This window comes from Schistocerca serialis, chromosome 11 (genome assembly GCF_023864345.2).
Source record: "Schistocerca serialis cubense isolate TAMUIC-IGC-003099 chromosome 11, iqSchSeri2.2, whole genome shotgun sequence".
Classification (NCBI taxonomy): Eukaryota; Metazoa; Arthropoda; class Insecta; order Orthoptera; family Acrididae; genus Schistocerca; species Schistocerca serialis.
This window is the reverse complement of record NC_064648.1, coordinates 192,849,925-192,877,002: the sequence shown is the minus strand read 5'-3', so window position 1 is coordinate 192,877,002 and position 27,078 is coordinate 192,849,925. Positions and strand designations below refer to the sequence as shown.

Here is a 27,078-nt window from a genome sequence, read left to right as displayed (position 1 = left end):
CATGTTATTTTACGCAAGTGCTCTGGTTGACAGAAAGAGTCATCCAGTTTGTGTGCAATTTTTCAAGGATTAACAATAAATGACATATGATAGAGGAGACAATTAGCTTCTACAGTGCGAGAAAAGAAACTGTGTGAGTGAGAAATCATATAGTCCAAAATTACAAGTCTTGGATGTATAAAATATATTTTTATTCACAGAATACATGTGGCAGTAAGATGCTGATTACCAGGTAACTATGTAGGCAGTACAGTTTACTATGTATCTTCTGTATTCGCTTATGCTCAGGAAACCTTATTTTTTACCTTTATATTTATTCTCATTACCAGTTCTCCATTTCGTGAATAGCCTGGTGACACACAATAATATTTGAAAGTGTTGATGTGTACGAGGAAACATTAGAAAGGGTATCACGCAGATTGATACCACAACTCTCTGCTCATTTGTGGCAAGATTCCAATTTACAAAATAATTGTTATGTTAGGAACAGTAATCTTTCATTCTAGATGATATAATATCTAAATGATTAAGAAACAGTAACACATCAAACACACAAAAATCGATAAAATAGTAGAAGCATCTGAAACTGTTACACTGTCTTGTAATTAGCATATACTAAAACTGCATTGTAGCACATTGCTCTGTTTTGCTGTTACCCAAAACTGAATGTCTGAAAATAATAAGAGGAATTTTGAAAATTCTACATGTATGGAAAATTGACTTTTGATCATTTTTAATTGTAATATCTAAGTAGAGCAATACTATCAAACAACTGTTTGAAAACATATATAACAGGTGGGGTTGAGGTTTGCACAGTTCACTGTTGATCTGACATTTGCAAAGGACCGTCTGTGTATCTTTGAGTAGTAAAAATTTGATATCTATAAAAGCATATACTGTTTACTCTATTCACTTAATATGCTGACTGCTATGAGGAAGAAAAGACAATTACTTGAAATGCACCAGATATCTGCCAGCCAGCCATCTGAAGTGTTTACATTTCATCGAATTATAGTTTCAGTAAGCTTATATCATTTTCACAGTCAAGAAATAAAAAGCATTTAGTACCAAGATTTTCTTTGTATCGTCATTAGATGGCTTATATGTGTAGAGTGGCCACGCACCAGCAGTCCATGAGAAAAGTGTGACTGGAGCAGTCCAAAATAGGTCAATCTTAAATATTCTATAGTAAATAAATATGAGTATCTCAGTTTCCATAATAGATGTGTTACCTTTGATAATTTTTTGCAGATGTAACTAATGTGTTCTTCCCAGGTCAACTTGGAGTCAATATGGACTCCTAAAAGTTTAACTGTTCAATTTCCTATATCCTTAGATAGTTCTGACAGAAAATGCCGATTCTTGTCAGGTTTACACAGAAGTTTGTTAGAGGCGAACTGTTTTACTGCAGCATCTAGTGATTACAGCAACATTTGTTGTGCTACTGAAGCGTCTTGATGAGTTGCAATAGCACATTACAGATTGGGGAATATGATGCGGCAATTGATATGCCAATTCAAAAAAGCTGTACAGAAAAGAAATCATTTCTGCAAAGAAAAAAGCTAATGATAACTATATTTATCAGTCCAGCAGCAAATATAAAGCAGCATGGAAAATAGTTAAAGCAGAAACAGGGCTAATTGCAGAAAATTTACCTGTTCCTCTAAGTGCAGTTGAACTAAATAATAGTTTCATAAATTCTGGAGAATTAGCTATGACAGATGAAAGTAATTTAGATGATAGTGAGGACAGACTTCCCAAATTGCAGGAAACAGAGTTGACAGGAGACTTGCCAAAATTTGAATGGAGAACCATTTATGCTAAGGATATACTGGATGTAGTCAGATCACTAAGCAACTCCAGAACTGAGGACATCCATGGTTTTTCTAATTTTACCATAAAGAAAATAAGACACTTTATATGCATTCCACTGTCTTACTTAATCAATAGGATGTTTACAGAGGGAACATTTCCAGATTGCCTTAAACTGACAATTGTATTGCCCATATACAAAAAGGGAGGCAGAAATTCACACCAAAATTACAAACCTATAGCAATAGTACCAATATTATCTAAAATTATTGAAAGTCCAATAAACGATTTTTTTGAGTGTCACAACCGTCTCAATAAGGCTCAGTATGGATTCCGAACTGGGCTATCAACAATAAAAGCAGTTCAGGAAGTTGTCTTATCAATATTACAAGGTTTTGAAGAAAGGGAACATACCTATACAACTTTATTTGATTTAACTGGATATGACGGTAGTATCTGTTCCCGAAAGAACAGTTACCGTGGATGACCATGCAGCTTTGCTAGAAATGAAATGATAATTAAATGGACACCCTAGCTGCAAACAGGCGTTGATGTACTTCATTGGGGACATGTTGCAGCTAGGGTGTCCATTTAATTATCATTTCATTTCTAGCAAAGCTGCATGGTCATCCACGGTAACTGTTCTTTCAGGAACAGATACTACTGTCATATATAGTTAAAAAAAATATGGCTTCCCGGCCATTGACCTTCTTGTGCGAACGCACACGCTATGCCCGAACTCGTACGGGACTTGGTGGATTAATCTGCCACGAGTAATGAGTATGATGGGCAAACATCTATTAGGCGCACTACGAATGTAGTGTTGTGGACATGTTGGGAATGTGGGTCTCACGGGGAGCGTGCAAGGGATAAGTCCCTGCAGTCGCACTATCCTCTGTGTCCGCGGTGGCTCAGATGGATAGAGTGTCTACCATGTAAGCGGGAGATCCCGGGTTCGAGTCCCGGTCGGGGCACACAATTTCAACATGACCCCAATGAAGTACATCAACACCTGTTTGCAGCTAGGGTGTCCATTTAATTATCTTTTTATTTGATTTAACCAAGGCATTTGACACTGCCTCACATAGCATTTTAATTAAGAAACTAGAAAAATATGGAACAACTGAAACAGAACTATTACTGCTGAAATCTTATTTGACAAACAGAAACCAAATGATCTATATAAATTCAAACAACAAATCTGACCTTCTCAAGGTAAAATATGGAGTCCCACAAGGGTTTGTACTGGGACCTTTCTTATTCATTTTGTATGTGAATGACCTGCCCAACACATTACCATATAAATCTGTAATGTATGCTGATGACACAACTTTTATCACGTCACATAATGATGTGGATGTTGTCAAACAAATGAACAAATCCATGAAGGAAATGACAGCTCACTTGTTTCACGAAAATAGGCTGTCGTTAAACAAAAATAAAACTGAACACATCCTTTCTTCCCTTAGAGATATTAATGATGGACCTAATGAAATCAGACATTCAGTAAAATTGCTAAGCATTTATCTTGATACCAAATTGTGCTGGAATACTCACACAGAAAAGCTGTGCAGTAGGTTGGAAAGATTTCTATATCTCCTTAGGAAACTGAAGCATTGTGTCAGTAAGGAGTGCATACTTATGGCATACCATGCCTATTTTCATACTCATCTGCATTATGGAATACTTCTTTGGGGAAACTCTGCTGGGGCAAAAGATGTTTTCCTCTGGCAGAAGAAAGCCATTAGATGTATTTTTGATGTGAGCAATTTAACTTCTTGCGGACAGTGCTTCATTGAGCACAGAATTCTTTCAGTTCCCAGTCTATACATACTTAAAGCACTTATGCATGCCAAAGAGAATTCCCACATGTAGGAAAGCAGGTCAGACGTGTGCTCATATGAAACCAGACATAGGAACTTATTAGAGATTCCTTGGACACGTTTGAGTTAAATCCAAAATAATTTTATACATGCTGGCAAAACATTTTACAAAAATACATCACATGGAACGAGGGAATTGCATGAGAATAGATTTAAAATGGTAGTAGAGACATGGTTGAAAGAGAAAGCATTCTATAGCATAAGTGAATTCCTACATGATGAAAAAATATGATTCTCTATTATTATAAATGTGATTGTGATCAAAGGAACTGTAATTTATGTCATACAACCATACTGACCTTTTGTATAATCATATACCATATGTTATCTTTTGTGTAATCATTTGTATAACCATCTGACGGTGCCTACACAACACAACAGTTGTCTACAGGCAAATAAATAAAATAAAATAAATAATCACATTTAAGTTTCTTAATGACTGCATATGAGCAGTAACCACTTATGTAGTGGAGTACAGGCCACACATACTCATCCAATTCCTGTATATCAATATCTTCCACAACTACATTTAACTCTTCATTATATGTCACTTCTGGGAGGTCATTTATGTCTGTTTCAGTAGAAAAAATGTCATCCTTGGCAATTACAACACCACCCATTTTTGGGACTTTAATATTAATGATACATAGTTTCATACCCTCAGAGTCTTTCTGTCTCAAAAATCTGTCTAATTGACACATGGTAATTACCACCACTCATCTGACAAAATTTACCAAACCTGCTTTCCAGGTCATCAGTTTGAACCTTGCCTGTTAGAAAGTATTGCCTCTTTTTCTCATTGTCGCAATACCTAGCCAGATCCACCAATGTGAGAGTGGTATGCCTAAGAGCTAAATGTGTTTATCTGCTAAGACCAATTAAACCCTGAGAATTTTCCTTTATTAACCAATTTGCAAATTGAAGTAGGAACTCCAGTATGTGCTTAGAATTCCTGGTTATTGGCTGCTGAATCCTATTTAATAACCTTTGACCTTTTAATAATGTTTTTACATTACCTGCATCCACCACTTGCAAATGATCTCAATGAAAGTTGCAGTATTCAGTATTGTGTTTAGAGCCTAATTCTCTCAGAGCAATAGCTGTTGTATGGTGAAAAATATGGAGAGCAAGTTTTACATTCTGCCTTTCTATGATTCAGGGATACAGTGATTTAAGACATAGCTTGTTTGCAAATGTCAATAAATTTGCCTTTTACAGCAAATGAAGAGATTTCAAGCTGTTGAAAGACGCAAAACCATCACCCAGCTCATAATTAAAATCTGGAAACTCTATAATCTCTTTTTTTTTATGCATTTTGATAGGTGCACACAATCGATAAGAAAATAAAATAGCCTACTTCCAGCACCTGGAGAAGGGTGTCGGTATTTAATTTTAAGTTCGGGTGGATCACTGAAGTAAGATACAGCTTTCTTATTAATGGTATTATTATGAGATACAATACCAACAACTTCAAACTGTATGCTTTCTAACTTCAATACAATATCTTTAAGGAAGGTGAGAAGAGCAGGAGCCTGCAAGACTTTGACCGGCAGAATATGAGCTACATCGGTGTACTGTGTATCCAAACCACGCACCATGAATACGTAGGCTGTGGATGCAAATTCACTACTATTATAGGCCCGGCCAACTACGTTTCCCCCTTTGTAGCCCATTTGTGACTTTAAATGGATTCCATGCATCGATAGGAGACCGCCCAGTCTTCTTCAGTTAAAAATATCACTATCCTAGTTATGTATCCCAGAAAATGTGCAGGAACTTGTTCAAGAGCAGTATTACTAGCAAATCCACCAAATATTCTAGTCAGAGTAGCAGGGCTAGACATAGTTATTATACCACTGCTTCTTAAAAACTTGTAACAGTGAGGAGAAATAGAATGAACTAATGACCACAAAACTAAAATATCCCACGAATATCTTGCAATTTTCTTCTTGCATTTTAGCAATGGAATCTGTTCTTCCATAACGTTTATAATTTCATGTTTATCTGGCAAGTTTTCAGATAAATTATTCAAAATAGTGGTTATGAAATCAATACTCTCATTAGGTTCCTGATCTTCTCTGTTGCTAAATTTTAACTCGACAATATTAAGAATATTAGCTAACTGTGTTTTGGTACTTACGGTTACTAGAAACTTTATGTTCCCTATTTGACCAAGCTGTTAATCATTGACATGGACAGTGAAAGTGAGACTTGCGTTAATTGTAACATACCACAGAACTCTCAAAAATGGCATTTCACTAATTAAAAGAAAATACACACTACTCAACTTTTTGACACAGGTCCACTCATTCGAATGGCTACTATTAATTTTATCACATAATACCTTCAACGAAAAGAATGATATTTTCCTTCTTGTGGTGTAGTTAAATAATCAGGACATTCTGGCAATAGTGCTGGTATTGCACCTATAAACAAATATTAATTCTCAGTACCTTACCATATAAACCAAGAGTGTAAGAGATTCATCCAATAATTATATAACCTAACTCAAAGTCCGTAAACGACCAACTAACCTTTCCTTAAACGTGGACGATCAAGAGGCGTGTAATTAATCTTCCAGTCTTAGGATCATATGACGATGTACTTCTTTCTATTTCGTGTGCATGGAAATGCAGCTCACAAATCTGTTAAAAATAATGGATTACGTTACGTTAATATGAGAAAAGTTTGGCCTATGTATACAGGTTATGTTTACAAATCACAATTAACACTCAGACTAAACAGAACCATTTCATAGGTTTATTTACTAAAGCTGCTACTTACCACAGAGTGATCTGAAGGGATGAAATTATCACGGTGAACTGCTCTTATCCATTCTCTCCATGCATCTTCATCACGAGGGAAATGGAATGTACTGACTCTTTCCCGAGCAGTGTAATTGCCTCTACAAGCAGGCATAAAGTCTTCTTTTTTCCTTTACTGCATTTCGATTGCCGCCCCCCCCCCCCCTTCACCGTCGTACGCTGCTCTGCAACCTACAGACGTTAAAAACGTAAGAAGAAAAGAAACAAGAAAAACAGGTGATAAAATGGTGACTTAAATTGTAAAACGGCGGAAAATTGTGGAAAGTAGGCATACAGCATCTACGTGGCACGTTAATATGTTGAACTACTATGAACACTATTACACTAACATTTCAATTCACAATCATATAACGTCTACACATGCGAATCAACCACGACAGCACATGTTGCCTTGTGTTTGTTATGACCCGAGTGCTTACATCACGAGCGACTCCAAAGACAGTGTAGCGGCCTTGTCCGTAGATGGCCATGCTAAAAGGAAAGCCATATCTTCTGTAGCAGCGTCTTGGGCTGACATCTGTTGGCGACACCGAGCAACACTGCAGTATTCAAGCGCTGCTAATTTTACTTCGCATTGGCAAGTTTAGCAGGAAAATATTGGAAGTAACATACATTATCGCAGGTATATCATTTAGTTATTTTTAATTTTCTAACAGAATTGCAATAAGTGGCCACATCTTTTGATTATTTGTAAATGATGTACTTCATACCCATCAAGTTTTGTGGTAAGGTGCTCTTTAGATATGGCAACGTTAGATATCTAATTGCCTTTTTCCCCTCCGCCGGTGTGCCCCAAGGCTCCGTCCTCTCCCCCCTTCTGTACCTTTTGTACACGGCGGACATGCCGCCGCCGTCGCCCCCCGTCCACCTCCTCCAGTTTGCCGATGACACCGCCTTCCTCGCCCTTGCCCCCACCCTGCAACGCTCCCAACGCCTTCTCCAATCCCATCTTGACCAGTTCACCGCTTGGTGCAACCAGTGGTTGCTCAAGGTCAATCCCTCCAAAACCCAGGCGATCATTGTAGGCAAAACCACCCCTTCCTTCCGCCTCCTTGATTTCTATCTCACCGTCTATGGCCGTCCTATCGCCCTCACTCCCACCCTTAAGTACCTTGGCGTCACCCTCGACCGTCGCCTCTCCTGGACTCCCCATCTCCAGACAATCCAAGCCAAGGCACGTTCCCGACTCCGTCTCCTCAAGCTCCTTTCCGGCCGCACGTGGGGTCTGGACCCCTCCACAATCCTCCACACCTATAAATCCCTCATCCGCCCTATCCTTTGTTACGCCCATCCAGCCTGGATCTCCGCCCCCCCTACCTTCTATAAATCCCTCCAAATCCTTGAACGCCATGCTCTCCGCCTTGCCTATCGCATCCGTCTCCCCTCCCCCACGCGGATCCTGTATGATCTCATCCCCTTCCCCCACCTCCTCCTTTTCCTTGAAAGGATTCGTATCCTGTACACCTCACGTAAACTTGATCCTCCTCACCCGCTCGTTTCCCCACTCCTCTCCCACCCCCGCCCGCTGCCGCGCCTGTATTCGCACGTCCCACCCGGTCTCCATCTCTCCACCCTCCATGCCCTCTCCCAAGGTGGCTTCCGCCGGCTCCCTCTCCCTGATGATGTCCTCGTCCCCTCCATCTACCCCTCCTATCAACTTTGACCCTGCCCCACCCCCCACTTCCCGTGTCCTTTCCTTTCGGCACCCTCCCTCCCTTCTCTTCTCTTCCCTTCTTTTCCCATCTCCCTGTCCCCTCCCTTCCCCCTCTTCCCCCGGGCTTCCTCTCCCCCTTCCTCCCTCCCCCTATCTCCCCTGCCCATGGCATCTCTGCTCTCCCCTCTCGCTCTCCCACTCCCCTCCCTCCTCCTCCTCTCTTGGCAGGTCCCCGGACTCGCACACGTATAGTGAACATTCGCGCGCCGGAGATCGTCGCCTTTTGTGCTTCGTGTGTGTGACGTCATATAGTGTTTTTGGTGTCCGCCGTCCCACTCCTACGTTCACTTGTGCCGTCGGACTCACCAGTGTTTTGTGCGCCGTGCCAACGTGTTTTCAGTGTTGTTATCGTCACCTGTGAACGACTCCGTGTTTTTTATGTCTCTGTGACCTCTCTCTTTTGCCCGTCACTTTGTTCATTGTCATTCACCATGTTTCATACTCTTGTAAAACGCTATGGCTGAAGAGCGGCGTAGTGTGCCGCTGCCAGCCTACCTGAATTGTACAGGTTTTAAAATAACAATAAAGTAAAAAAAAAAAAAAATATCTAATTGCTATCCTGTACACCTCACGTAAACTTGATCCTCCTCACCCGCTCGTTTCCCCACTCCTCTCCCACCCCCGCCCGCTGCCACGCCTGTATTCGCACGTCCCACCCGGTCTCCATCTCTCCACCCTCCATGCCCTCTCCCAAGGTGGCTTCCGCCGGCTCCCTCTCCCTGATGATGTCCTCGTCCCCTCCATCTACCCCTCCTATCAACTTTGACCCTGCCCCATCCCCCACTTCCCGTGTCCTTTCCTTACGGCACCCTCCCTCCCTTCTCTTCTCTTCCCTTCTTTTTCCATCTCCCTGTCCCCTCCCTTCCCCCTCTTCCCCCGGGCTTCCTCTCCCCCTTCCTCCCTCCCCCCCCCCCTATCTCCCCTGCCCGTGGCATCTCTGCTCTCCCCTCTCGCTCTCCCACTCCCCTTCCTCCTCCCCCTCTCTTGGCAGGTCCCCGGACTCGCACACGTATAGTGAACATTCGCGCGCCGGAGATCGTCGCCTTTTGTGCTTCGTGTGTGTGACGTCATATAGTGTTTTTGGTGTCCGTCGTCCCATTCCTACGTTCACTTGTGCCGTCGGACTCACCAGTGTTTTGTGCGCCGTGCCAACGTGTTTTCAGTGTTGTTATCATCACATGTGAACGACTCCGTGTTTTTTATGTCTCTGTGACCTCTCTCTTTTGCCCGTCACTTTGTTCACTGTCATTCACCATGTTTTATACTCTTGTAAAACGCTATGGCTGAAGAGCGGCGTAGTGTGCCGCTGCCAGCCTACCTGAATTGTACAGGTTTTAAAATAACAATAAAGTAAAAAAAAAAAAAAAAAAATATCTAATTGCTCCTCCTTTTCCTTGAAAGGATACGTATCCTGTACACATCACGTAAACTTGATCGTCCTCACCCGCTCGTTTCCCCGCTCCTCTCCCACCCCCGCCCGCTGCCACGCCTGTATTCGCACGTCCCACCCGGTCTCCATCTCTCCACCCTCCATACCCTCTCCCAGGGTGGCTTCCGCCAGCTCCCTCTCCCTGATGATGTCCTCGTCCCCTCCATCTACCCCTCCTATCGACTTTGACCCTGCCCCACCCCCCACTTCCCGTGTCCTTTCCTTTCGGCACCCTCCCTCCCTTCTCTTCTCTTCTCTTCCCTTCTTTTTCCATCTCCCTGTCCCCTCCCTTCCCCCTCTTCCCCTGGGCTTCCTCTCCCCCTTCCTCCCTCCCCCCTATCTCCCCTGCCCGTGGCATCTCTGCTCTCCCCTCTCGCTCTCCCACTACCCTTCCTCCTCCTCCTCCTCTCTTGGCAGGTCCCCTGAACATTCGCGCGCCGGAGATCGTCGCCTTTTGTGCTTCGTGTGTGTGACGTCATATGGTGTTTTTGGTGTCCGACGTCCCACTCCTACGTTCACTTGTGCCGTCGGACTCACCAGTGTTTTGTGCGCCGTGCCAACGTGTTTTCAGTGTTGTTATCGTCACATGTGAACGACTCCGTGTTTTTTATGTCTCTGTGACCTCTCTCTTTTGCCCGTCACTTTGTTCATTGTCATTCACCATGTTTTATACTCTTGTAAAACGCTATGGCTGAAGAGCGGCGAAGTATGCCGCTGCCAGCCTACCTGAATTGTACAGGTTTTAAAATTACAATAAAGTAAAAAAAAAAAAAAAAAAAAAGAAAAATATCTAATTGCTAGAGCGGCACTCACGGCCTTAACGTGAAATTTTTGGAGGGCTCGGATACGTTAATTCGTGCCCAAGAATTGCTCAATACGAATAGTTTCGCCATCTGAGTCATTGCGGGTGGGGTGAAGTACACAGCGTGGAGAGATGTACTCGTAGTTTTCCGTATTTTCAACTACAGCCAGGAACTTTCTAGGTCGATCTATCGACCACGGCTTGGCTACACACACATATCCTTCTTGCAACGCATCTCCATCACAGCCGCAAATTGCGTCTTTCGCTTGTTGCATCTTGTTTATTTTTTTTGTATCGAATTTCAAGCATACTTTCAAACTTACTATTTTAGATCCTTACTTCGACTATTCTCCAGGTTTAGGTGGACTATATGTAAACAGCACGATGCTGTCAGCCTAAGCAGGGGGATTCACTCAAAAATTATTCCCGCATTTCGTCTCATCCAGTGGAACTATCGAATTATGACTCAAAATTCCGCGGAAATGCCAAGAATATCAGCTTTCGTACCAACTGGGTCCGTACTAGTCTTCCCTCGCTCCTGTACTGAAATGACAATTTTTTCTTTCGCCTACGGCGCCAGTCTGTTCGTTCAGCTCAGCTTTGGAAATCCAGCCAGGCAGAAGACTGTGATTCTAAATCGGCCAGCTGCACGTAGTGTAGAGGAGTGATGCGAGAGAGCAGCAGCCGCCTGCTATGGAGAAAAGCCGGACTCAAGTCTTTTTCTTTACTCTACCAATATTTTGGTTAAATATGGTAACATCATTATTTATGTTCCTGTTGTGAGAATTTTGTGTTTTGGACCTCTTTAGCACCTGCCTGCCTGAACTCCTCATTGACACATTAGTCTAAAAAAGAGGTACATCTATGAGTACTAGTGTCCCCCCTTATGGATTTTGCAAACAACCCTGCCAGTTTACTCTTCCCTTTCCTACTGAGGTGTAGGCCATGCCTCGAGGAATCCCCCCTTATCGATAGCCTCGACAGGAACCGATCCGATGTCTGACAGAGTGGCCACCCTACGCAACTGATCCGACTCCATATTTACCCTCCTGACAGAGCGGTTCAACTGGGGCCCATCGTGCCGCACAAAAGCAGCCACCGGCCCAACACTGGTACGGGTCGTTGCCGAGGCTGTTTTCACCAGGTCGCACTCGATACTGTAGCTCCCGATCCCTATCGACACTGTTTCCCACTCCACCCACTATCATCACACGATCCTGCTTTGTGAATCCCTTGCACAAGGAACCTATATCCTCTACCACCTGGCTAAGACTTACACTTGGCTTGAAAAAGTTTGTGGCCTGGTACCTGTCACCTAATTTTTCCTGCAAAATCTGGCCCACACCTCTTCCATGGCTGCTACCTAGCAACAGAACTTTCCTATTACTTTGTACTCTTTTTTTCTTAGTGAAATTCTGTTGCATCCTAACTACATCTACTTCTACTGGAGCCTCTTCCTTACTTAACTGTGGCAGCAAGGCAAATCTATCCGTTGTGCCAATTGGGAAACTGTCAGACACTCTCCTCTTTCTGTAGCCCCTGTTCCCAGCTACCACTTCCCACCGCTGTTTACCCTCCTCCCCCCTTAACCTCTTCAGTTCCAGCCCTCGCTCTGTCCAAATCAGCCTGAAGGGCTCTAATTTATCCTCCTGTTCAGCTATAAGCCTATCTCTTGAGCAAACGCTGCAAAAGAATGGAAGAGTCTCGTTTGCTTCCCCAATTCCCACGCCCCTACAATTTCCCCAATGAAACCAACAATACTAGGTGCGGAATCTTAAATTTTCTAATCCACGTTAATGCTTGAAAATTGCACTTACTTTACATAAAAGCAGTTGCTTTTCTATTCTGCCAGTTTGCTCTGCAGATGTTCATCAGCCGTATTATTCTTCATGCTGCATCCCTCTCTTCTTGCCTTCAAAAGTACAACTAAAAGCACAGCATTGTTGGTTCATTCAAGACGAAAATACCCAATATCTCCTACTTTAAATGAACATGTCACGAACTGCAGTCAGCTCTAACCTGTGCAGATGTGATGACGGCCATACTTTTGCTGGCAGCGACTCGACCTGCCATCTGTCTGCAGCAGTTGGTACTGCGGCCGGCAACTCCTGCCATCTCGCGCCTCTCCGGTACACTACGTGCAGCCGGCCAAGTGTCTTTTCCGCCATTACACCTCGTGCCGTCTTCTCCAGACCTGGTCCCGCAACGTACCAAATTCCTAAGATTAACTTATCATAAAACCAATTAAAGGATGTTGATTGTTAGAACTGTTTCCCAAATCAATTACACATCAAAATGTGCTTCAGATTCAAATAGAGCAACTCTACAGTTATGCACAAGCAACAAACAAATAACACTCATTGAACCTAAGGATGAGTTCTTTCATTTGTGGGATTTGAAGATAATGACTATCGACTGGATGGGCGGGACCGCCTCCGACTCCTCAAACTCCTCTCTGGCCGGACATGGGGGTTGCCCGCCTCTACCATCCTCCACACCTACAAATCCTTAATCCGTCCCATCCTCTGTTATGCCAGTCCTGCCTGGATATCTGCCCCCCCCCCCAAATTCTATAAGTCCCTCCAGATCCTTGAGCGTCATGCACTCCACCTCGCCTTCCGTATACACCTCACGTCCCCCACAACAACAACAACAACAGGCTGTAGAGCAGCGTACTAAGCTGCTGCCAGCCCACCCCCTTCGGGAGGAATTGAAAAGCAATAAAGGAAAAAAAAATATGCGTGGGGAACGAAATAAATAGGAGAGCGAAAATAACCTGGCCTACTCGGCAGTGTTTCCATCACTAATCGAATATACTGAGCCTCCGATTTGTACGAGAAAGTAAGTTAGGAGGCACTACGATTACTGCTTATGATTTTTAAGCTAGATGTTTCGCGCATTCACAAACACATCTGCATCGTGCTACTGAGTGCAGTGTGCCAAGTTTCGGCTACATCGTTTGACGCGGTTTCATAAACCACACCGTTCAAAAATATGAATTAGAAGAGTATTGTATGGTAAACAAACGTTACTTGAGTTGACCGAATATGTAGAATACACTACCAAACTTGTACCTGGGTGTAAGAAATTCTCGCCACAAACCTTGTATAGACAGGGGCACGTACAGCAGTTTTATTAGTAAAAAAGCCATAACTAAACATTAGGACACACCAAGCAATTGTTTATTACCTCTAAGAGTTTCCTGTCAAAGTTCTAAATTGGAAATGAGGCGAAGAAATTCGAGTGATGCTCCCGAGTGCACTGTTGCTGATCGTCGCCGATAGATGGCACACCGGCATGCTGCCCTGGTAAACACACCGCAAACGCATCGCCGCAGAGCGGAGAGCATCTCAACTCACTGTGCTGGCAACACGGCTGCTTCATGGAAAACGAATAAACGAGCTTTTTAACACTAAACTTTTTGGCGTGAGCCATTACACACTGTGATTCATATTCATAAGGCTTTGCATGCTGTGCTAATTCTTTGTCCAAGTATGCTGATGTGTTAACACCATTTTAATAGTTGATCGACATGGATACCTAAGAATTATGTGCCAGCTACACAGTCTATGGTTTCACCACATTCTTTAAGTTTTGTTATATTATCTTTTGTATTTGTGTAGAAGTTTATTGTTATCTGACCAGTTACACAACGACTTAATTCCTTTTCATTTTTTACTTCTAATATTTCTGGTGTCCTATCTGTAATTACTATAATGCTATCAGCAGCAAGTAACACAGTTTATCCTAGTGTGACCAACAGTGGGAAGTCATGATGGAAATGAGAAACAGTGTTTGGCCCGACACACTCTCTTGTTGACATATTGGTGATCTGAAAGGTGTTTCACCATATAATTAGGGCCACTTGAGATCTGGGATATCTCTGCACTCTGTCTGCTACGTAAGACCAAATCATTCATTAATCGCTATTGTTTCAATTTTACCTTGAAGTATTTCATGATCAATCGTGTCAAATGCTTCACTGAGGTCTAGGAAAATATCTGTTACTTGTTCTCCTTTACCTAGAGCTAGCTATCACTTTTGTAAATTTTGCTATAGCTTCTAGTGTTCACTCTCCAGACCTCAAGCCAAATTGTTCTTTGCACCCAAGTTACCACTTATGAAAATAACCCATAAGTCTGTTTTTCATAATAATTTCTATCACTTTCTTGAAAAGTAAGACAGCAATAAAACTGGTCTCTTGTCACCTATGTTTTCTGTATCACCTTTTTTATGCACGGGAAGGACTTTTGCTTACGTCAGGCAGTCGGGGAGACAACCTGATGAGAACTCATTTATTATGTCTGTTAAGGGTGTTTTTGTGCTTCTAATGCAGGGGGACACCAAGAGTCTCCTTTCTGTGCCATATACATCACAATTAACTAGCAATGAGTTATCTAATTGTTCAGCACCCCACATAAAGGTATTAAGTTCACAGTTGAGGACAAAGTAGGCACCATTGTAAACTTACTAGACCTGACCATTAGAATAACAAGTAGTAGACATAAAATTGAAATTTATTGGAAGTCTGCAACAGCATTCCGCCATCCACAACTCCTCTTGTCATCCCACAGCCCCAGAATGGCAGCATTCTGGTATGTTGTCAAGAGGAACAGCAACCCAACTGCAACACTCTGAAGATAAATGTAAACAAGAGATTGAAATAAACACCGGAGTAGCAGAATCCCTGAAAAACACAAATAGTTGCAAAAGAATCGCAGCACACAAAACAAACGTAAAATAAGACCACCTAAACAGTACAATTTGTGGGTAGTATTTGGTATCAGACTGCCAATGTCGTGATACGTAAAGACATAAACATGTCACATGCAACGCGATTGGGCAGAAAATAGTGCATCCTTGAACCACCGCAGATGTACAAATATCAAAGAAAGCAGACTGAGTCCATCCTAATTGACAACATGGTACCAAAGCGTTTGTCATCTCTGGTCTTAACAGCAGCCTGCACCATTAGATTTGCAATGCACATGTCCAATTTCTCTCTCTCTCTCTCTCTCTTGTATCACATACACTACATTTTTGCCCCACTTCATATTTACTACGAATTTCGTAATTTGTGTTTCATTAATATTTTCTAAATGAACACTTGACTAGCGTACTCCCAGTACTCATTAGATCTACTTAAAATGACAGCACAGTTTGGATCATTGTCAATATAGTTGGCTATAACATGCTACAGGTGGAAGCCTAGCAAACCCATAGCTCTGGGATGACCAATATTTCGCTCTTCTTCTGTCACTCCTTTCATCCTCTATCTCTGAGTCCCAAACTGAATTGTTATTTATGTATAATTATATCATTTCTAGCAATATAATTACCACATTTCATGTTTTCAACAGGTCACCTGAACACACAAATGAATACAACGTTTGAGTTATGTAAACTTAAAAGAAGTCATGTTCAATTTTAAATACTTAATATCTATTCATGTGCTCAACCACAGATATGCACAATACTTTAAGACTTACTCAGACATAATGGTCTGTTTCACTATATGTTCTTAGTATTTTGAAGTAGTGTTTCTGCTGTATGTTGTTTGTATCTACCACTTTCCAAATATCGTCTTTGTTTAGAAAGTGTGTCAGTTTATTGTGCTGTATATGATGCACAAACTAGCCTGTGAAGACCAGAGGTATTCTATTGTAACTGTTTTATTTGTACATTTAGATTTACGTCCATGTTTTAGCCGGAGATCTCCACAGAGCCGTGTTCCAAATAGTGATTTGTTTCCCTACAGGCAGTGCCTCAGGTTAGCCAAAAATCATAACATAATACAAACATCATATTAATACAAATAACCCACCTGGTAATGGAGGTTTAAATCTTTGAAACATGGCGAGGAAATAAATTAAACAGTGACTGGTAACAGTAAACACATTGCTTCAGTTGAATTAACATAGTTACTTGAAGTGTCTTCAGAAGTATTGGGGTGAAGGGCTTAACTGAATCACTCAGCATGTCTTGTAGGACTCCGAATGCAAGTAAACAGAAACCACAGGAAAATATAAAACAAGGTAAAGGGTTGTAGTCAAATTACAGCAGATAATGCGCAAGGGATTAAGAGTGGGAAATGGCACACTTCTAGGACTGGACGAATTTTGCTATTTTGGCAGAAATGCCCAAACTACAGAGCATGAAAACTGCAGTGCGGCAGTGAAAAAACTGAGATGTTTACATCACGTAATTGTAAATATGAGTAGTGGAAAGTAATTTTTTAAAGAATTTTTGTGGAGTTTTACTAGGTATGGAAGTTAACGGTGGACAACAAATACCATAGACAGGAGGAGAAAGGTAGTTGCTTAAATGTGGTGCTACAGAAGAAAGCTGAAGATCAGATGTGTAGACTGGATAACTCATGAAGAGGTATTTGTTTTTGAATACGAGTCCCACAGGAAGTCCTCATATCCATATTTTCACCATGTGTCTTCGAATGCGAGGGAACCTTCCTTGATAAATCAACCGTTGATTCCCTTGGGTACATGCCCTGCCCATCTGTAACACATTCCCATTATAGCTGTAATTATGTCCATCCCGCCGGTCTGCTTCCTCGCCCATTTTTACTCTTCTGTATATTCAAGCTGTACTCTGAGGTCCAATAGTCCAGAAATAATACACCCAAAAACTTTCCATCTCAGAGATTGGAAATATATTTTGTACTCACTTAACTTGAAAGAATTCAGAAGACATGATGGTTATATGAGGTGCCTACAGCACTGAGTGATATTTTAATTAACAAAACACACAATGCTCGTTTAACTACTATTTAGGTTAGATTCTCTGCATGCTATTCAAAACTGCACATGCTCAACCGTAGGATGCTTACAACTAGTATAAAGACCTCACTTATCTGTACAAATATATGGAGAGGCAAAAATTTGTTTCTTTCACAGTCTGGGAAGAAATTTTGTTTGTTATGACTGTAACTTACAAATGATTCACTGAAATGTTTATATTGTTATAAATATTTGTAGCTACAAATTGTAAACTCGGTCTTTCCGTGTCTCCACACATGACAACTCATCAGTCATGTATACAATGAAGTGGATGATGATAGATGAAATGTTTTAAAATCGCTACTTATATTTACCACAAATATGTCATTGTACCTATAACTACAGATATCACATGCTAATATATCTGAATCACAAACACATCCTTAAGGATGGCAACTGTTTGCAGCAAATTTGGAGGCCACAGTTCAAAATCCAGAGTTGTCTTGGCTTTATAAAAAGATAAACCTCATGACTGGCAGGTTTTACTCAATTAATGAATAATAAAATTGTCAACCACCTCGAGTCACACATATAGGTAATAAACATAGTTATGTATCGACTGCTCACATATTCCCACACACCGGCACACACCGTCCCGACACGTAACCGACTGCTCACATATTCCCACACACAGGCACACAAGGTCCCGACACGTAACCGACTGCTCACATATTCCCACACACAGGCACACACCGACCTGACACGTAACCGACTGCTCACATATTCCCACACACAGGCACACACCGTTCCGACACGTAACCGACTGCTCACATATTCCCACACACAGGCACACACCGTCCCGACACGTAACCGACTGCTCACATATTCTCACACACAGGCACACACTGTCCCGACACGTAACCGACTGCTCACATATTCCCACACACCGGCACACACCGTCCCGACACGTAACCGACTACTCACTTATTCCCACACACCGGCACACACTGTCCCGACACTTAACCGACTGCTCACATATTCCCACACACCGGCACACATCGGCCTGACACGTAACCGACTGCTCACATATTCCCACACACAGGCACACACCGTCACGACACGTAACCGACAGCTCACATATTCCCACACACCGGCACACACCATCTCGACACATAACCGACTGCTCACATATTCCCACACACCGGCACACACCATCCCGACACGTAACCGACTGCTCACATATTCCCACACAGGCACACACCTTCCCGGCACGTAACCGACTGCTCACATATTACCACACACCGTCCCGACACATAACCGACTGCTCACATATTTCCACACACCGGCACACACCATCCCGACACATAACCGACTGCTCACATATTCCCACACACAGGCACACACCGTCCCGGCACGTAACCGACTGCTCACATATTCCCACACACCGTCCCGACACGTAACTGACTGCTCACATATTCCCACACACAGGCACACACCGTCCCCACAAGAAACCGACTGCTCACATATTCCCGCACACAGGCACAAAAGGTCCCGACACGTAACCGACTGCTCACATATTCCCACACACAGGCACACACCGTCCCGACACGTAACTGACTGCTCACATATTCCCACACACATGCCCACACCGTCCCGACACGTAACCGACTGCTCACATATTCCCACACACAAGCACACACCGTCCCGACATGTAACCGACTGCTCAGATATTCCCACACACAGGCACACACCGTCCCGACACATAACCGACTGCTCACATATTCCCACACACAGGAACACAACGTCCCGACACGTAACCGACTGCTCACATATTCCCACACACAGGAACACACCGTCCCGACACGTAACCGACTGCTCACATATTCCCACACACAGGCACACACCATCACAACACGTAACCGACTGCTCACATATTCCCACACCCAGGCACACACCGTCCCGACACGTAACTCACTGCTCATATATTCCCACACACCGTCCCGTCACGTAACTGACTGCTCACATATTCCCACACACCGGAACACACCGTCCCGACACGTAACCGACTGCTCACATATTCCTACACACAGGCACACAAGGTCCAGACACGTAACCGACTGCTCACATATTCCCACACACAGGCACACACCGACCTGACACGTAACCGACTGCTCACATATTACCACACACAGGCACACACCGTCCCAACACGTAACCGACTGCTCACATATTCCCACACACAGGCACACACCGTCCCGACATGTAACCGACTGCTCACATATTCCCACACACAGGCACACAGCGTCCCGACACGTAACCGACTGCTCACATATTCCCACACACCGGCACACACCGTCCCGACACGTAACCGACTACTCACTTATTCCCACACACCGGCACACACTGTCCCGACACTTAACCGACTGCTCACATATTCCCACACACCGGCACACATCGTCCTGACACGTAACCGACTGCTCACATATACCCACACACAGGCACACACCGTCACGACACGTAACCGACAGCTCACATATTCCCACACACCGGCACACACCATCCCATCACGTAACCGACTGCTCACATATTCCCACACACAGGCACACACGGTCCCGACACGTAACCGATTGCTCACATATTCCCACACACCGGCACACACCGTTCTGACACGCAACCGACTGCTCACATATTCCCACACACAGGCACACACCATCTCGACACGTAACCGACTGCTCACAAATTATCACACACCGGCACACACCGTCCCGACACATAACCGACTGATCACATATTCCCACACACCGGCACACACCATCCCGACACGTAACCGACTGCTCACATATTCCCACACTCAGGCACACACCGTCCCGGCACGTAACCGACTGCTCACATATTCCCACACATCGTTCCGACACGTAACTGACTGCTCACATATTCCCACACACAGGCACACACCGTCCCCACAAGAAACCGACTGCTCACATATTCCCACACACCGTTCCGACAAGTAACTGACTGCTCACATATTCCCACACACAGGCACACACCGTCCCCACAAGAAACCGACTGTTCACATATTCCCACACACAGGCACAAAAGGTCCCGAAACGTAAACGACTGCTCAGATATGCCCACACACAGGCACACACCGTCCCGACACGTAACTGACTGCTCACATATTCCCACACACATGCCCACACCGTCCCGACACGTAACCGACTGCTCACATATTCCCACACACAAGCACACACCGTCCCGACATGTAACCGACTGCTCAGATATTCCCACACACAGGCACACACCGTCCCGACACATAACCGACTGCTCACATATTCCCACACACAGGAACACAACGTCCCGACACGTAACCGACTGCTCACATATTCCCACACACAGGAACACACCATCCCGACACGTAACCGACTGCTCACATATTCCCACACACAGGCACACACCATCCCAACACGTAACAGACTGCTCACATATTCCCACACCCAGGCACACACCGTCCCGACACGTAACTGACTGCTCATATATTCCCACACACCGTCCCGTCACGTAACTGACTGCTCACATATTCCCACACACCGGAACACACCGTCCCGACACGTAACCGACTGCTCACATATTCCTACACACTGGCACACAAGGTCCAGACACGTAACCGACTGCTCGCATATTCCCACACACAGGCACACACCGTCCCGACACGTAACTGACCTCTCACATATTCCCAAACACACTGGCACACACCGTCCCGACATGTAACTGACTGCTCACATATTCCCCCACACAGGCACACACAGTCTCGACACGTAACCGACTGCTCACATATTCCCACACACAGGCACACACAGTCCCGACACGTAACCAACTGCTCACATATTCCACACACCGGCACACACCATCCCGACACGTAATGGAGAGCTCACATATTCCCACACACAGGCACACATCGTCCCGACACTTAACCGACTGCTCACATATTCCCACACACAGGCACACACCGTCCCGACACGTAACCGACTGCTCACATATTCCCACACACAGGCACACAAGGTCCCGACACGTAACCGACTGCTCACATATTCCCACACACAGCCACACACTGTCCCGACACGTAACAGACTGCTCATTTATTCCCACACACAGCCACACACACCGTCCCGACACGTAACCGACTGCTCACATATTCCCACACACCGGCACACACCGTCCCGACACGTAACCGACTGCAGACTTATTCCCACACACTGGCACACACCGTCACGACACGTAACCGACTGCTCACATATTCCCACACACCGGCACACATCGTCCCGACACGTAACCGACTGCTCACATATTCCTACACACAGGCACACACCGTCCCGACACGTAACCGACAGCTCACTTATTCCCGCTCACCGGCACACACCATCCCGACACGTAACCGACTGCTCACATATTCCCACATACCGGCACACAACATCCCGACACGTAACCGACTGCTCACATATTCCCACACACAGGCACACACCGTCCCGACACGTAACCCACTGCTCACATATTACCACACACAGGCACACACCATCCCGACACGTAACCGACTGCTCACATATTCCCACACACAGGCACACCGTCTCGGCACGTAACCGACTGCTCACATATTCCCACACACCGTCCCGACACGTAACTGATTGGTCACATATTCCCACACACTGGCACACACCGTCCTGACACGTAACCGACTGCTCACATATTCCCACACAGAGGCACACAAGGTCCCGACACGTAACCGACTGCTCACATATTCCCACAAACAGGCACACACCGTCCCGACACGTAATCGACAGCTCACATATTCCCACACACTGGCACACACTGTCCCGACATGTAACCGACTGCTCATATATTCACACACACACAGCACACACCGTCCCGACACGTAACCGACTGCTCACATATTCCCACACACAGGCACACACCGTCCCGACACGTAACCGACTGCTCACATATTCCCACACAGAGGCACACACCATCCCGACACGTAACCGACTGCTCACATATTCCCACACACCGTCAGGAGACGTTATTGACTGCTCACATATTCCCACACACCGGCACACACCGTCCCGACACGTAACCGACTGCTCACATATTACCACACACAGGCACACACCGTCCCGACACGTATCCGACTGCTCACATATTCCCACACACAGGCACACACCGTTCCGACACGTAACTGACTGCTCACATATTCCCACAAACTGGCACACACCGTCCCGACACGTAACCGACTGCTCACATATTCCCACACACAGGCACACACCGTCCCGACACGTAACCCACTGCTCACATATTCTTACACACAGGCACATACCCTCCTGACACGTAACCGACTGCTCACATATTCCCACACACAGGCACACACCGTCCCAAAACGTAACCGACATCTCACATATTCCCACACACAGGAACACACCGTCCCGACACGTAACCGACTGCTCACATATTCCCACATACAGGGACACACCGTCCCGACATGTAACTGACTGCTCTAATATTCCCACACACTGGCACACACCGTACCGACACGTAACCGACTGCTCACATATTCCCACACACAGGCACACACCGTCCCGACAAGTAACCGACTGCTCACATATTCCCACACCCAGGCATACACCGTCCCGACACGTAACCGACTGGTCACATATTCCCACACACAGGCACACAAGGTCCTGACACATAACCGACTGCTCACATATACCAACACACAGGCACACACCGTCCTGACATGTATCTGACTGCTCACATATTCCCAAACACACTGGCACACACCGTTCCGACACGTACCCGACTGCTCACATATTCCCACACACAGGCACACACCGTCCCGACACGTAACCGACTGCCCACATATTCCCACACACATGCACACACCGTCCCGACTCGTAACCGACTGCTCATATATTCCCACACACAGGCACACACCGTCCCGACACGTAACCGACTGCTCACATATTCCCACACACAAGCACACACCGTCCCGACACGTAACCGACTCCTCACATATTCCCACACACAGGCACACACCGTCCCGACACATAGCCGACTGCTCACATATTCCTACACACAGGAACACACCGACCCGACACGTAACTGACTGCTCACATATTCCCACACACAGGCACACACCGTCCTGACACGTAACCGACAGCTCACATATTCCCACACACAGGCACACACCGTCCCGACACGTAACCGACTGCTCACATATTCCCACACACAGGCACACACCGTCCCGACACGTAACCAACTGCTCACATATTCCCACACACCGGCACACACCGTCCCGACACATAACCGACTGCTCACATATTCCCACACACTGGCACACACCATCCCGACACGTAACCGACTGCTCACATATTCCCACACACCGGCACACAACATCCCGACACGTAACCGACTGCTCACATATTCCCACACACAGGCACACACAGTCCCGACACGTAACCGACTGCTCACATATTCCCACACACCGGCACACACCGTCCCGACACGTAACCGACTGCTCACATATTCCCACACACCGGGACACACCGGCCCGACATGTAACCGACTGCACACACATTCCCACAAACCGGCACACACAATCCCGACACGTAACCGACTGCTCACATATTCCCACACACCGGCATACACCGTTCCGACACGTAACCGAGTGCTCACGTAGTCCCACACACAGGCACACACCGTCTCGGCACGTAACCGACTGCCCACATATTCCCACACACCGTCCTGACACGTAACTAACTGCTCACATATTCCCACACACCGGCACACACCGTCCCGACACGTAACCGACTGCTCACATGTTCCCAAACACAGGCACACAAGGTCCCGACACGTAACCGACTGCTCACATATTCTTACACACAGGCACACACAGACCCAACAGTAACCGACAGCTCACATATTCCCACACACTGACACACACCGTCCCCACACGTAACCGACTGCTCACATATTCCCACACACAGGCACACACCGTCCCGACACGTAACCGACTGCTCAAATATTCCCACACACCGTCCCGACACGAAACTAACTGCTCACATATTCCCACACACCGGCACACACCGTCCCGACACGTAACCGACTGCTCACATATTCCCACACACAGGCACACAATGTCCCAACACGTAACCGACTGCTCACATATTCCCAGACACAGGGTCACACCGTCCCGACACGTAACTGACTGCTCACATATTCCCACACACTGGTACACACCGTCCAGACACGTAAGTGACTGCTCACATATTCCCACGCTCAGGCAGACACCGTCCCGACACGTAACCGTTTGCTGACATATTCCCACACACTGGCACACACCGTCCCGACATGTAACCGACTGCTCACATATTCGCACACACAGGCACACACCGTCCTGACACGTAACCGACTGCTCACATATTCCCACACACAGGCACACACCATCCCGACACGTAACTGACTTCTCACATATTCCCACACAGAGGCACACAACAGCCCGACACCTAACCGACAGCTCACATATTCCCCCACACCGTCCCGACACGTAACTGAGTGCTCACATAAAGCCACACACCGGCACACACCGTCTCGACACGTAACCGACTGCTCACATATTCCCACACACAGGCACACAAGGTCCCGACATGTAACCGATTGCTCACATATTCCCACACACAGGCACACACCGTCCCGACACTTAACTGACTGCTCTTATATTCCCACACACTGGCACAAACCGTCGCGACACGTAACTGACTGCTCACGTATTCCCTCACACAGGCACACACTGTCCCGACACGTAACTGACTGCTGACATATTCCCACACACAGGCACACACCGTCCCGACACGTAACCGACTGCTCACATATTCCCACACACAGGCCCACACCGTCCCGACACGTAAGCGACTGCTCACATATTCCCACACACAAGCACACACCGTCCCGACATGTAACCCACTGCTCAGATATTCCCACACACAGGCACACACCGTCCCGACACATAACCGACTGCTCACATATTCCCACACACAGGAACACAACGTCCCGACACGTAACCGACTGCTCACATATTCCCGCACACAGGCACACACCGTCCCGACATGTTACTGACTGTTCAAATATTCCCACACACTGGCACACACTGTCCCGACACGTAACTTAGTGCTCACATATTCCCACACACAGGCACACATCATCCCGACACGTAACCAACTTCTCACATATTCCCACACCCAGGCACACACCGTCCCGATACGTAACCAACTGCTCACATATTCCCACACACCGTCCCATCACGTAACTGACTGCTCACATATTCCCACACACCGGAACACACCGTCACGACACGTAACCGACTGCTCACATATTCCCACACACAGGCACACAAGGTCCCGACACGTAACCGACTGCTCGCATGCTCCCACACACAAGCACACACCGTCCCGACACGTAACTGACTGCTCACATATTCCCAAACATACTGGCACACACTGTCCTGACACGTAACCGACTGCTCACATATTGCCACACACAGGCACACACCGTCACGACACGTAACCGACTGCTCACATATTCCCACACACATGCACACACCTTCCCGACGCGTAACCGAATGCTCACGTATTCCCACACACAGGCACACACCGTCCCGAAATGTAACCGCCTGCTCACATATTCCCACACACAAGCACACACCGTCCCGACACGTAACTGACTGCTCACATATTCCCACACACAGGCACACACCGTCCCGACACATAACCAACGGCTCACATATTCCCACACACCTACCCCATCACGTAACCGACTGCACACATATTCCCATACACAGGCACACACCGTCTCGACACGTAACCCACTGCACACATATTCCCACACACAGGCACACACCGTCCCGACACGTAACCGACTGCTCACATATTCCCACACACAGGCACACACCGTCCCGACACGTAACCAACTGCTCACATATTCCCACACACAGGCACACACCATCCCGACACATAACCAACTGCTCATATATTTCCACACACTGGCACACACCGTCCCGACACATAACTGACTGCTCACATATTCCCACACACAGGCACACACCGTCCCGACACGTAACCCACTGCTCACATATTCCCACACACAGGCACACACCGTCCCGAGACGTAACCGACTGCTCACATATTGCTACACACAGGCACTCATAGTCCCGACACGTAACCAACTGTTCATATATTCCCACACACAGGCACACCGCATCCCGACACGTAACCGACTGCTCACATATTCCTACACACAGGCACCCACCGTCCCGGCACGTAACTGACTGCTCACATATTCCCACTCACAGGCACACACTGTCCCGACACTTAACCGACTGCTCACATAGTCCCACACACAGGCACACACCGTCCCGACACGTAAACGACTGCTCACATATTCCCACACACAGGCACACACCGTCCCGACACGTAACCCACTGCTCACATATTCCCACACACAGGCACACACCGTCCCGACACGTAACCGACTGCCCACATATTCCCACGCACTGGTACACACCGTCCCGACACGTAACCGACTGCTCACATATTCCCGCTCACAGGCACACACTGTCCCGACACGTAACCGACTGCTCACATAGTCCCACACACAGGCACACACCGTCCCGACACGTAACCGACTGCTCACATATTCCCACACACGGGCACACACCGTCCCGACACGTAAACGACTGCTCACATATTCCCACACACAGGCACACACCGTCACGACACGTAACCGACTGCCCACGTATTCCCACACATCGGCACACACCGTCCCGACACGTAACCGACT

General features: G+C 46.1%; 2 long non-coding RNA genes across 5 annotated transcripts in view; one reads left to right on the top strand and one right to left on the bottom strand.

Annotated features, from left to right (window-relative positions):
- LOC126426714 (uncharacterized) overlaps positions 1-27,078 on the top strand; it is a 78,026-nt gene that overhangs the window by 33,369 nt on the left and 17,579 nt on the right. The window lies entirely within an intron of this gene.
- LOC126426715 (uncharacterized) overlaps positions 561-27,078 on the bottom strand; it is a 409,789-nt gene continuing 383,271 nt past the window's right edge. The window contains exons 1-5 of one of the 4 annotated variants that reach the window (XR_007576399.1): positions 6,850-6,947; positions 6,480-6,691; positions 6,230-6,340; positions 6,040-6,121; positions 561-670 (exon numbers count right to left, since the gene is read on the bottom strand). This is a non-coding gene — a long non-coding RNA (uncharacterized LOC126426715). Of the gene's footprint in view, positions 671-5,155; positions 6,122-6,229; positions 6,341-6,479; positions 6,692-6,849; positions 6,979-27,078 lie in introns of those variants that run through there. The other 3 variants (XR_007576400.1, XR_007576398.1, XR_007576401.1) reach the window with 3 other exon arrangements.